We start from the raw sequence: 14,376 nt of genomic DNA, 5'->3' as shown, positions 1-14,376 counted from the left end.
ACAACACATGACCACGCCAATTTTTGGCACTCAGTACCACTAAGAAAATATTTCTACTTGCACCACTGACCGAACCCTACCAAACTTCACGTCTTGAGCCAGGATCCGAGTCAGGCTCGGATTTTCCTGCCTGACTCGGAAACCCGAACGCCGCAAAACGTCATCATCCCGCTGTCGGATTCTCGCGGGATTTGGATTCCATATAAGGAGACGCACGTCGCGGCCATTTACACTCCAGTCTCGGAGAGTGTATTGAGAGGACGTGTCCTTAGTGTTCAGTGTCTGTGTGGGGGCGGGAAAGTGGAGTGGCGAGTCTTGTGCTGTGTTGTGCTGCTCAGTCCAGTCCAGTGTAGTCAGTGTATTGTGCTGCATCAGTCCAGCCAGTCACAGTGTTGGTGTCCTCTGCTGCCATATATCCAGTGTAGCTGTATAAAGTGGTGCAGTGTTGTGCTGTCCAGTCCAGTGTACTCAGTGTATTGTGCTGCATCAGTCCAGCTAGTCACAGTGTTGGTGTCCTCTGTTGCCATATATCCAATGTAGCTGCATAAAGTGGTGCTGTGTTGTGCTGCATAAGACCAGTGGTAGTGTCCTGTTCATCAGTCATTCCAGTGATGATATACGCTGCTGCTATATATCCACTGCTGCCGTATAATAATAATAACAACAACAACAACCACAAGTCCCTTACAGTGTTGTTGTGTTGTGCTGCATCAGACCAGTGGTAGTGTCCTGTACATCAGTCATTCCAGTGACAATATACGCTGCTGCTATATGTCCACTGCTGCCGTATAATAATAATAATAACAACCACAAGTCCCTTACAGTGTTGTTGTGTTGTGCTGCATCAGACCAATGGTAGTGTCCTGTCCATCAGTCATTCCAGTGACGATATACGCTGCTGCTATATGTCCACTGCTGCCGTATAATAATAACAACAACAACCACAAGTCCCTTACAGTGTTGTTGTGTTGTGCTGCATCAGACCCAGGGCCGGACTGGCCATCTGGCACTTCTGGCAAATGCCAGAAGGGCCGATGGCCACGTGGGCCGGTCCAGCGGTCACTGAGACGCGCTGCCACTCAGTCCGGCGGCAGCGCGTCTCAGCTGTCAGGATTGGAGAGCTGTGAGGGACGGGGGTGAGAGCGCCGGGCGCCCGCCAGCACACCTGTGTCTGGCGCGGCGCGTATAGCGGACTTCAAAGCAGCCGCCGGTTCGTGAGCCAATCAGAGCTCGCGGACCGGCAGCCAATCAGAGGCCGCCGGTCCGCGAGCTCTGATTGGCTCACGAACCGGCGGCTGGTTTGAACGCTATACGCTGCCGCGCCAGACACAGCCGTGCTGGCGGGCGCCCGGCACTCTCACCCCCGTCCCTCACAGCCCGGAGGAGGAGGAGCAGCAGCAGTGCAGCAGCGGTAAGCAGCTGCAGCACTGGCTGCTGTGGGGGCAATTGTATACCTGGCACTGTGGGGGCAATTTGCTGGCACTGTGGGGCATTTGTATACCTGGCACTGTGGGGCATTTGTATACCTGGCACTGTGGGGGCATCTGTATACATGGCACTGTGGGGGCATTTGTATACCTGGCACTGTGGGGGCAATTGTTTACCTGGCACTGTGGGGGCATCTGTATACATGGCACTGTGGGGGCATCTGTATACATGGCACTGTGGGGGCATCTGTATACCTTGCACTGTGGGGGCATCTGTATACCTGGCACTGTGGGGGCATTTGTATACCTTGCACTGTGGGGGCAATTGGCTGGCACTGTGGGGCATTTGTATACCTTGCACTGTGGGGGCAATTGTTTACCTGGCACTGTGGGGGCATCTGTATACATGGCACTGTGGGGGCATCTGTATACCTTGCACTGTGGGGGCATCTGTATACCTGGCACTGTGGGGGCATTTGTATACCTGGCACTGTGGGGGCATTTGTGGATCTGGCACTGTGGGGGCAATTGTTTACCTGTCACTGTGGGGGCAATTGTTTACCTGGCACTGTGGGGGCATCTGTATACCTGGCACTGTGGGGGCATCTGTATACCTGGCACTGTGGGGGCATTTGTATACCTGGCACTTTGGGGGCATTTGTATACCTGGCACTGCACTATCGGGGGCATATAATGTAAATTTCGGCTCATACCGGGTGCTGTAATGTGAATTTTGGCTCATACTGTGTGGTATAATGTGAAAGGGGCAGCAGTACTAGATAGTATAAGGGGTCCTACTATTGTGGTGCATAATGCGTATAAGGGGTGTATGGTGTGGTAAACTACACTGAAGGCCACACCCCCTTTGAGTGGCCACGCCCCCTTTTCCGGAGCGCGCGTGCCTTCGGCGCGCGCTTAATTACAAACATCACATTTCCATACCCCCACTTAAAAATTTCCACTTCAACCACTGGTTGTGTATATTTTAATAGAGAATGATGTACTCCTGTATGTTGTTAGAATATTAATTATATTTGTAAGAACATAGACTAATAAGTGGGAGGAGTCAGGAATAGTAAGGGGAGGAGTCACAGAGGTGGGCCTGTGTGCTTCAAAAATGCCAGGGCCTATTTTTAGTCCCAGTCCGGCCCTTATCAGACCAGTGGTAGTGTCCTGTCCATCAGTCATTCCAGTGACGATATACGCTGCTGCTATATGTCCACTGCTGCCGTATAATAATTATACCAACAACCACAAGTCCCTTACAGTGTTGTCATGTTGTGCTGCATCAGACCAGTGGTAGTGTCCTGTCCAGCAGTCATTCCAGTCATTCCTGTGCCGCATATTGTCTTATATAACTCCCAAAAAATAATGGAGAACAAAAAATTTGAGGATAAAATAGGGAAAGATCAAGAAGAACCACTTCCTCCAAGTGCTGAAGCTGCTGCCACTAGCCATGACATAGACGATGAAATGCCATCAACGTCGTCTGCCAAGGCCGATGCCCATAGAGGGCATGTAAAATTCAAAAAGCCAAAGTTCAGTAAAAATAACCACCCAAAAAAATTTCAATGGTCTGAAGAGAAACGTAAACTTGCCAATATGCCATTTACGACACAAAGTGGCAAGGAACGGCTGAGGCCCTGGCTTCACATGATGATGGAAGCCCTCATCCTCCCATTAGAAAAATTAAAAGAGGTAAGCTGGAAAGAGCACAGAAAAGAACTGTGCGTTCTGAGATGGTATCACAAATCCCCAAGGAGAGTCCAAGTGTGTCGGCGGTTGCGATGCCTGACCTTCCCAACACTGGATGGGAAGAGGTGGCTCCTTCCACCATTTGCACGCCCCCTGCAAGTGCTGGAAGGAGCACCCACAGTCCAGTTCCTGATATTCAAATTGAAGATGTCACTGTTGAAGTACACCAGGATGAGGATATGGGTGTTGCTGGCGCTGAGGAGGAAGTTGACGATGAGGATTCTGATGGTGATGTGGTTTGTTTAAGTCAGGCACCGGGGGAGACACCTGTTGTCTGTGGGATAAAGAAGCCTATTGTGATGCCTGGGCAAACTACCAAAAAAGCCACCTCTTCGGTGTGGAATTATTTCTCCACAAATCCGGACAACACGTGTCAAGCCATCTGTTGCCTCTGTCAATCTGTAATAAGTAGGGGTAAGGATGTTAACCACCTAGGAACATCCTCCCTTATACGTCACCTGCTGCGCATTCATCAGAAGTCAGTGTCAAGTTGTGAAACTTTGGGTAAGAGCGTAAGCAGTCCACTGACACCTAAATCCCTTCTTACTCCTGTACCCAAGCTCCTGCAAGCCACACCACCAACTCCCTCAGTGTCAACTTCCTCCTCAGTCAGTAACGTCAGTAGTCCTGCAGGCCATGTCACTGTCAAGACTGAGGAGTCCTCTCCTAACCGGGATTCCTCCGTAGGATCCTTGAGTGGTACGCCTGCTGTTGCTGCCGCTGCTGCTGTTGTTGCTGCTGGGAGTCGATCGTCATCCCAGAGGAGAAGTCGGAAGACCACTTGTACTACTTCCAGTAAGCAATTGACTGTCCAACAGTCCTTTGTGAGGAAGATGAAATATGACAGCAGTCATCCTTTTGCAAAGCGGATAACTGAGGCCTTGACAGCTATGTTGGTGTTAGACGTGCGTCCGATATCCACCATTAATTCAGTGGGACTTAGAGAATTGTTTGAGTTACTGTGTCCCCGGTATCAAATCTCATCTAGGTCCACTTCTCTAGGCAGGCGATACTGAGAATGTACACAGAAGTCAGAAAAAGAGTCACCAGTGTCCTACAAAATGCAGTTGTATCCAGTGTCCACTTAACCACGGACATGTGGACAAGTGGAACAGGGCAGACTAAGAAATATATGACTGTAACAGCCCACTGGGGAGATGTATGGCCTCCCACAGCAACAATAGCAGCGGCACCAGTAGCAGCATCTCGCAAACACCAACTCGTTCCTAGGCAGGCTACGCTATGTATCACCACTTTCCTTAAGAGTCACACAGCTGACAACCTCTTATGGAAACTGAGGAACATCATCGCAGAATGGCTTACCCCAATTGGAATCTCCTGGGGATTTTTGATATCGGACAATGCCACCAATATTGTGCGGGCATTACATCTGGGCAAATTCCAGCATGTCCCATGTTTTGCACATACAATTAATTTGGTGGTGCAGAATTTTTTTTTAAATGACAGGGGTGTACAGGAGATGCTGTCGGTGGCCCAAAAAATTGTGGGTCACTTTCGGCATTCTGCCACTGCGTGCCGAAGACTGGAGCGCCAGCAAACACTCCTGAATCTGCCCCACCATCAACTGAAGCAAGAGGTGGTAATGAGGTGGAATTCAACACTCTATATGCTTTAGAGGATGGAGGAGCAGCAAAAGGACATTCAAGCCTATACATCCACATACGATATAGGCAAAGGAGGGGGGATGCACCTGACTCAAGCGCAGTGGAAAATGATTTCCATCTTGTGCAAGGTTCTCCAACCCTTCGAACTTGCCACACGTGAAGTCAGTTCAGACACTGCCAGCTTGAGTCAGGTCATTTCACTTATCACAAAAACAACAAAGAAATAATGCTGCGCCTGTGTCTTTATTTGCTCAACAGACCAATCTATTATCTTAAACCAGGGACTGAATAATGTTAAATGCATGTGCACCTCTATAAGATGTGTGAACTCCTATATAAATTATTAGAGCAAGAAGAAAGAAAAAATAGAAGCGCTCATGTCATTATGACATTATACTACCCTGAATACAACCAAAGAGTCAGTAAAAATTAGAAATGTATATTTATTAATATAATAAAAATAAAAAATAAAAATAAAAACACTTTCTTTAGAACAAACTATTAAATATACATAATATGCTAACCTTATTATCACTGAAAAGCCACGATATGTGGATATAGGAGACTCACACGGATTAAGTATATAATAATCCAATAGCTAGCTAAAACCGTAGGATAAAATAAGTAGCTACTTATAATCCAAATGTAACAGGCTGTTTTTCAAAAAACGTGCAACACTGTAACAAGTACTGCTGTGGAGTGGTTATTCCTGTTATATTGAAAAGGGCAAATACTATCTGCGCAACCCCTTTAGGTGTGATGTTAAAAGGATGGGGGAAATTGAAGGTGTTCAAAAACAGAGAAGGAGATATGAATGGTATAGGGTGTAGTTAGTGAAGAATGGTGCCGCCAATCGGTAAACTAGTACCCTTACTAGTGTGGATTATTTATATAGGAAAAAACCTTGGCGCACCAGGGGTGAAGAAAGGAAAGCCAAGAAGGAGTGGTCAGATGAATTCTAAATTTATTTATACACTTTAAAACATATATTAAAATTTCATTTAAAAAAATGACACATTTTAGTTTGACATAAAAAAAGAAAAAATTTTTTTGATATAACAATGAGGTAGTGATCTATTGTTTTCCACAATTGTCAATACTTGTGAATAAGAATAAAATTTAATGCTCGCTCCAAGCAGCATGAGAAATAAAGTCCCGAGACCTGTTTCTCCCACGTGGATAGTATTTACTGTCCTTTAGAAAAAGGCAGTTTTTTAATTTATGTTTGTCAGGGTCTTCCTGTATAATAGTGCTGCCGTGTATTACCCAATTCCACCAGGCTAGGTTAAGTGGCTGATGGTGTTTTTATAGTATCACGGTCTGTTGCACCCTTCACCCACTGTGGCTGTTTGTGTTGTAGTGATAGTTTCCAGGACTTTTCCTTTTTGTACGAAACACATATAAATAATGTATATCCGGTAACAGTACTGCTTGGAGCGAGCATTAAATTTTATTCTTATTCACAAGTATTGACAATTGTGGAAAACAATAGATCACTACCTCATTGTTATATCAAAAAAATTTTTTCTTTTTCTATGTCAAACTAAAATGTGTCATTTTTTTAAATGAAATTTTAATATATGTTTTAAAGTGTATAAATAAATTTAGAATTCATCTGACCACTCCTTCTTGGCTTTCCTTTCTTCACCCCTGGTGCGCCAAGGTTTTTTCCTATATAAATATTCCTGTTATATTGAGCACAGTTACTTTTGTATGCAATAATTGCTGATTGCAAATGTAGGCTCTTAGAGGTATATTTAACCGTTTGTGAAAAAAACTCAAAGTTCAGAGAGCCGGTGTGTAAACAATGATCATAATATTTTTTTACCTCTCCAATAGGGCTGGTGTACCCGAGCATCCTCGGGTATATCCAACGTGTGCCCAGTCTGATATAGGGCTGGAGGGTAGGTAACTTGTATGTTCGTGTGAGCCACAGGTGTCCTGTTACCGATAATGTCCTCAATTTCCCCGGGCGAGCGCCGCCCGCTGCAGAATCACGGGAAGGAGGAAGGTATGCGGCCAGCCAACTAGGTTCAGCCGCAGGGGGTCCCACTGCACGTGGGTCTCCTCCTGTGTTCCCTGGACGTGCATCGTCCGTTGATGGTGAGGGGGGAAGGCTGAGGTGAATGACTTGGGGATGTCGCAGAAATCCCGTATACCGGCCGTCTGCTGTCTTGGGACGCGTGTCACCCGCTGCTAGATCCAATGGAGCGGGGCAATTGCAGATGCGTCCCAGGCCGTATAGTCAGTTCAGTGACCAAAGGGGAGGAGTCCTGATGCGTTTCGTCACGTGACCCGTGACTTTTTCAAAGATGACTCCTAAGGCCAAATGTGCTCTATTTAAAGAGCTCACAATAAAACACTCACATGTGCATTTAATAAAATTGATAATACATCTTGTTAAGAGCCAATTAACTATGACACCTTTGTTTTTTTTTAAGTATATTAACTGAGCAAATACATAAACCAAATAACTTTCTATCTACAGATAAAACACTTAATGAATTACTGGCAGAGCTTACCGATAATAATTAAATAATCCTCAATGAGGAATTTATAGTAAAGTAATAGAGAATAGATTGGATAATACTATTATTATCCACTTCAATCATCAATCCACTTTATGGATTCAGTAACCCTGAACACACTATTTAATAAATACATGATTTGTCAAGTGAAACAGAAGGACAGAGGCAAAACAAAAAAAGAAATAATAATAATAATAATAATAATAATAAAAATATATACATTAAACATAAAAATAATGATCCCATAAATTTTTCATTTCATGAAAAAGCTCTTAGCGATATTTCCAGAATAATTGTAAATATGTGCATGAAAAATTAATTAATAATTAAAAACTAAGAAACCAAAAATTAAAGTGTGATGAATTTTTCAACCTCCGCTATAATTATGTCATATAGATATATGACTGAGATCAGATACTACTACATTTATATATTACTAATTTAATTTTTCATTATATTATTGAGGGAGAACATGGAGGAACAGACCCAAATAGGGAAACAGACATCTCCTGTGTTTCTGAAAGAGATCCAAGAAAAGAGGCAAGCTGATTTATATTTAAGAGGAAGGAAAAAATTAAGTAATGAAGGAGAGAAAATGTTGCTGAACAGACAGTGTCAAGGGTCAATTTCAATACACTAATTGAGACCCTCAGGAACGAGGGTCCTCAGTTTGTGTATCCAGAAATTCTCCCTGTGACACAGCCTGCTATATCTATCTCCGCCTCTATGGGTGAGGCTGATGGTCTCAATGCCTATTAGTTTTAGATCCTTAGGATCTCTATTATGAAATTGAGAAAAATGCTTTGAAACTCCATGATTCAGGTACCCCTTTATGATGTTACGTCTATGCTCTAAAAAGCGAACTCTGAGCTTGCGTGTGGTCTTACCAATATAATGGAGATCGCAGGGGCAGATTAACATATAGATAATATATTCACTATTACAGTTGATAAATTATTTGATTATAAATTCCTCTCCTGTGGAGGATATAAAGACATGTGAGTTGTTCTGGATGTGAGAACAGGTAATACAATTCCCTGAACCACATCTATAACAACCATTTAAGCTAGGAAACTGATGTATTCTGAATCTCAACACCTGCAGTTCTCTTATCAATGAATAGGCTGGGGGCAAGATGTTGTGTCAGATTCTTCGATTTTTAAAAAATGATGGAAGGAAAATGACCAATTTCTGATTTGAGAATCTTGTCCGTTAGTAATATAGGAAAATTATTGTTTAGAATCTTTTTAATCTTCCCAGAAGCACAGTGTGGCAAATCTTCTTTGAAGGATGCATTCTCAACTTTATAATGAAGTTTTCCCCGATCAAATGTGTTAGCCTTCACCAGTGCAGAACTAATCAGATCTGAAGGATAACCTCTAACCCTCAGAGCACTGGTGAGTTCAAGCGCTTGTATATTGTAATCGTTCTGATTACTGCAATTACGTCGTAACCGACGCAGTTGCCCTAATGGAATATTTTCCATCCATGGTTTGGAATGCATACTATCAAAGTGGAGAAAGTTTTAGTTGTCCACTTCCTTTCTGAAAGTTTTAGTGGTAGTGGTATCATCAATGATGGTGATTGCATTATCAAGAAAAGAAACAAACATATTATTTACTGTGCCTGTGAACTGTAAATTAAAATCATTGTGATTAAGAAGTGAAGTGAAATTAGTGAACTGTGAATAATCCCCATCAAAAAGAAAGAACAAATCATCTATGAAACGGCCATAGAAGACGAGGTCCACGCCCAAGTCCCGCCCCCATATGTGCGCATTTTCAAACGCGCCCATATATATGTTGGCGAAACTAGGTGCGAACCTCATCCCCATGGCCATCCCAAGTGTCTGTAAATAAAATGTATTGTTGAAGAAAAAATAATTATGTGACAAAATAAACGATATTGAATCCACAATGAATTTGTGCAATCTCTCTGACATAGTTTCTGAATCAATTAATTGTTGCTCAATTACCGCAACCCCCTTGGCATGGGGGATATTGGAATATAATGAGCTTACATCACGTGACAAAAAAATATGTATTTTTCCATTTGATTTTTTAAATTGAATTTAAGAAAGCAGTAGTATCTCTGATATGTGAACGTAATGAGGTTACATGTGGTTGCAAAAAGAAATCAACAAAATGTGATAAATTAGCAGTGAGGGACCCAACACCTGAAATAATTGGTCTTCTTTTTCTTTCTTCATTCCCCTCATCAGGCTTTTGCAGAAGCTGAAGAAATTGAAGGAGGAGCTAAGATGGAGCGATTCTGCAAAGTATGTGGGACTTGTGGATGGAGCTCTTCATTCGCTTTGCCAGGATTCAAGGGTGGTCAATCTGTTGAAATCAGAGCACTACATTTTGGCCACTGTGCTCAATCCTAGGTTTAAAGCCTATGTTGTATCTCTCTTTCCAGCAGACACAAGTGTGTAGAGGTGCAAATACCTGCTGGTTAGTAAATTGTCAACTCAAGCGGAACGTGACCCGTCAACAGCTCATCCTTCAATTTCTCCTGCCACTGGGGCTGCAAGGAAAAGTATAAGATTTCCTAGCCCACCCGCTGGCGGTGATGCAGGGCAGTCAGGAGTGAAAGCTGACATCTGGTCCGGCCTGAAGAACCTGCCAACGATTACTGATATGTCTACTGTCACTGCATATGATTCTGTCACCACTGAAAGAATGAAAAGAAACAAAGTTATCACCTGCGCTCCTTGCTGGTAAACCAGCTGCTGGAACTAGAAGTGACTGCACCAATCACAAGAATACAATACAAATAAAAAAGAAGTTCCTGCGCACTTAAGAAGGTATATGACACTCCTTTTTTGGTGTCTTATGGATATGAAGCCAATCCTTCTAGTTATCAGTGGATGGGATCATATTAGAAATAAATTCTTCCAGACACTTTTCTCAAAGCAGAAATCTCTCAATTATAGAGCATGAATGTCCAAATAAAGTCAATTAGTCAAAAAGTCAAGAATATGGTAAATTTCTTATCTGGTCTCCTCCTGAATTCTCCAACCACTGGAAATATCCGATGGTGATAAAACTTGTAATAAGTCGTCCCCACCATTTGCAATTCTCAGTCAAGGTCCTCAATTAAGGTACATGCAAGACAAATAATGGGGAATCATAGTGCAGACTTATACAAGTTTATTCTTGAAACAATATTTTTACACTTAAAATGCGTACCCAAAATGACCTTCCAGGAAGGCACAGTAAATAACATACTGGGGTATTTATAAAGCCCCCCCCCCCCCTATTGAGCTGTGCCTTCACCGAATCCTGGGCAGCAGTGAACACCAACGCGTTTCAACCGATAGGGTCTTTGTCAAGGTGTAAATAATGTTTGGAGGACCAGATATTTATAGTTAAAGCTAAAACACACCCACTTCCTGCTCCAGTGGGCGTGATTACATCATAAAAAAACATTACATACATATTTCAGTAATGGAAAGACACTTGTTAGATCCAGATTATATAACAAGACATCATACATTAATTTCGGGCTCTTTACAGCATTACAAAATAAGGAATACCGCATTTATTAACATGCGTTCCAACCTTTGGAACGCATGGTGTCACTTCCGGTTCCGCCGGAAATAGCGTCGTTATCTAAAACTCGCGGTCGGGGAGCAGTGAAGGTGTTACACACCGCTCCTCCTTCCGCTGGATGTGATGCACGTTGCCCGCCAGCCAGAATGGATAGTATGGAATGATGCATTCCAAATGAGTGGAGCGCATATTCCGACTTCCGGTTCCGCTGGAGTAATAGTTTGATTATTTAACTGTCGTCAGGTATTATAAATGATGTTGTATACAGTAAAATTCTTGCGGGACCTTCAAATAGCGCAATTAACACACGGCAGCCTGAAGATAACCACAATTTCCAAAGGTGCCCCTCCAAAAGCACCCAAAAAATTTAAGACAAGGAAAACTGGATAACGGAAAAGGGTATTCCCTCAGGCGCTCATCATATTAAACCAATATAATAAAAAAGAAAAAAAGAATAATACATTCCTTAATTCACAGGTGGAATCCAGATGACAAATGAAGTCCGTCTTTCCTTATAAATTTCTCACAAGTGTAGAACAATATGCAAGAGAAAAATAAATTCATGTGTAGTATAATCACAATTTAATAGTGCACACTAACACATAACACACAAATGCATAAAGTTACATAAAAATTCCCCCAAAGGGACTGTTGAAAGTAGACAGCCAGAATAATTACCAGCATGTGAGAGAACTGGTGTTAGACAGTTCTCAACAACAGCAGTTGGTTTATCAGTTACCAAAAACGTCTCTCCGGAAAAGACCACTGGAACTGAAGTAATGGGTAAAAGTCTCGGCTGTCCAGATGTTCCACCAACAGACACCTTGGGATCCGGAGTCTGTCCTTTAAATACCGACGCGTTTCTACCTGTGATGCTACGGGTCTTTCTCAAGGTAGGATAAAGGACAGTCATCTGAACCATGCATTTATTTCAGTATCCACCAATCGGAATCCAGGAAGTTCATTAAGTCCAGCTGTTCGTTCAAATTTAATTTCAAGCACTCCCCCTTATTGCAATGGGAACGCAACCCAACCAATCATATCTTTACAACCTTTACACCTGCCAGCCACGGACTCGGGAGGAACGTCATATCCTCCAACCATAGCACCTCACTTTGCCAACCAAAGGCGTCACCAGTTTAATCTTGGTCCATCTCCCGGTGTGTCACTTCCGGGAGTCTGCCGAACATCCGTCAGCCGTGAAAGTCACGTTTTGCTAATCACTGGTGTTATCCCTTCCTTTCGGGACCGCCTCTCATTGTATAATGTTTGGAAACCCAGGCTATTAATAAATTATCCACCCGGAAGTGTCGTCCCATCTGGCTGCGTCTCCATGGCAACGGATTAAAAACAATGTTTAAAATTTCTAAATCAGAAAGACCAGACATCTTCAAAAGCTACCAATCGACCTAAAAAGATAAAACAGAGTAAGCTACTTAAAATACAATAAATAACCTCTATAAAAACCACTTTAATTCGAAATCATTATTTAACCCAAATGGGTGTAATGTATTGAACTCATATATAGATTTCATTTCACTTTTTGCTAGAACTGTCATAATATCCTTTTGTCTACATGTAGACTTAATCAATTTAAAACCAGCAAACTTTACAATATTCTTCGTTGAGCTATTATGATGCAACTTGAAGTGATTTGACAAAGCATGAGTGGCTAAACCCTTTTTGATATTTCTGCAATGTTCACTTATGCGCACTTTCAACGGTCTTGTAGTGCGTCCAATATAAAGTAAGTGACATGAGCACTCTATAAAATGAACAACATTCTTAGCATTGCAAGAAATAAAATCCTGTATCTTAGCCATCTTCCCATTGATGTTAACTGCCTCCAATTTTTTTGACCCATCACTCTTTATTTCTTTGCATCCAATACAGTCCCCGCACCGGTGAAAACCCTTCGTTAAAATTCTACCCTCCCTTTTTTTGGGAGGCAGATAACTTTTTACTAGAGAATCTTTCAGATTGGGGGCTTTTCTGTAAATAAAAACTGGTTGGGCCGGAATCATCTTCCCAATAATTGGATCTCTCTTAAGGATATCCCAATTTCTTCTAAATGATTTCTCCATGGATCTATGCTGTGCATTAAAACTAGTGATGAATGCCCATTCAGTTTTCCCCTTTATTATTAATTTTAGATTCAACATGTTGTTTATCACATAGTAAAGCCTTTCTTTCTATCAATCCTACCTCCTGTATGGCCTTATCTATCTTTTCACTATCGTAACCACTCCTTTCAAATCTACTTTTCAGTTGATTCGCTTGTTGTTCATAGACCTCATTGTTGGTGCAGTTTCTTTTGAACCTTTTTAATTGCCCTTGTGGGATGGAGTCTAGCCAGTTGTGATGGTGGCAGCTGGAAATATTGATAAATGCTTGTGAATCTGTTTCTTTTATGAACGTTTTGGTACAGAATTTACCATTTTCTTGGGAGAGGGTAATATCTAAAAAATCAACTTGTGATGTATCTATATTAAAAGTGAGTTGAATGTTACGATCATTGTTATTCAAATACGTGCAAAAGACATCCAGTGCTTCCCTACTCCCTCTCCATATAAATAAAATGTCATCAATATACCTCCTCCAAGACACCAGGTCCGCTCCAAATGGGTTATTATTCCAAATAAAATCTGCTTCCCATTGCCCCATAAAAATATTGGCATAACTTGGAGCGAACCTGGTGCCCATGGCTGTACAAACTTTTTGTATATAAAAATCCCTTTCTACTGTAATATAGTTGTTATTTAAAATAAAATGGATCCCTTCTAAAATGAAATTTTGCAACTCGCCCTCTAAAGTGCTGGTATAAAGTGCAGAAGTGATAGCCTTAATACAGTCTTCATGTTTAATAATAAATACAATGATTTCACATCTTCTGTGACCAGGATTAAATTCTCTTCCCATGGGACCATGGAAATGGAGTTTAAAAGGTCCTTTGTGTCTTTAAGATGGAAGACATTTCTTAGAACCAGCGGCTGTAAAAAGTAATCGATATACTCCGATAGATTATCTCGATTACTTTTTACAGAAACTGCATGAAAAGGGAAGTCTTCATTAATCAAATTGAGGAAATGAAAGAGAAACTTCTAGTTAAAGGATATGAAAAGAATGTCATTGAGAAAGCTATAGAAGACTTCGAGGAAACACCACAAGAGTCCCTTTTGAAATATAAGGAGAAATCTCAACCTGAGGAGAAACCTAAAATTCCGTTCATCACCACTTTCAATAATGAATATAAAACCATCGAGCACATTGTTAGGAAGAATTGGTATATATTACAGCAAGATCCCATTCTAAAAGACATCATACCTTTAAAAGCAAGATTCGTGTATAGGAGAGCACCTAATTTGAAAAATAGACTAGTTAAAAGTGCTATACCAGAGAAAAGAACCGGTAGCATTGTGTGTACATCTCATACCAAACAACCCGCCAAAAGGGTCGAATATATTTCTAATACCACCAATAAAGTTTT

This window comes from Pseudophryne corroboree, chromosome 4, assembly GCF_028390025.1.
Source record: "Pseudophryne corroboree isolate aPseCor3 chromosome 4, aPseCor3.hap2, whole genome shotgun sequence".
Lineage (NCBI taxonomy): Eukaryota > Metazoa > Chordata > Amphibia > Anura > Myobatrachidae > Pseudophryne > Pseudophryne corroboree.
This window is presented reverse-complemented; position numbering follows the sequence as displayed.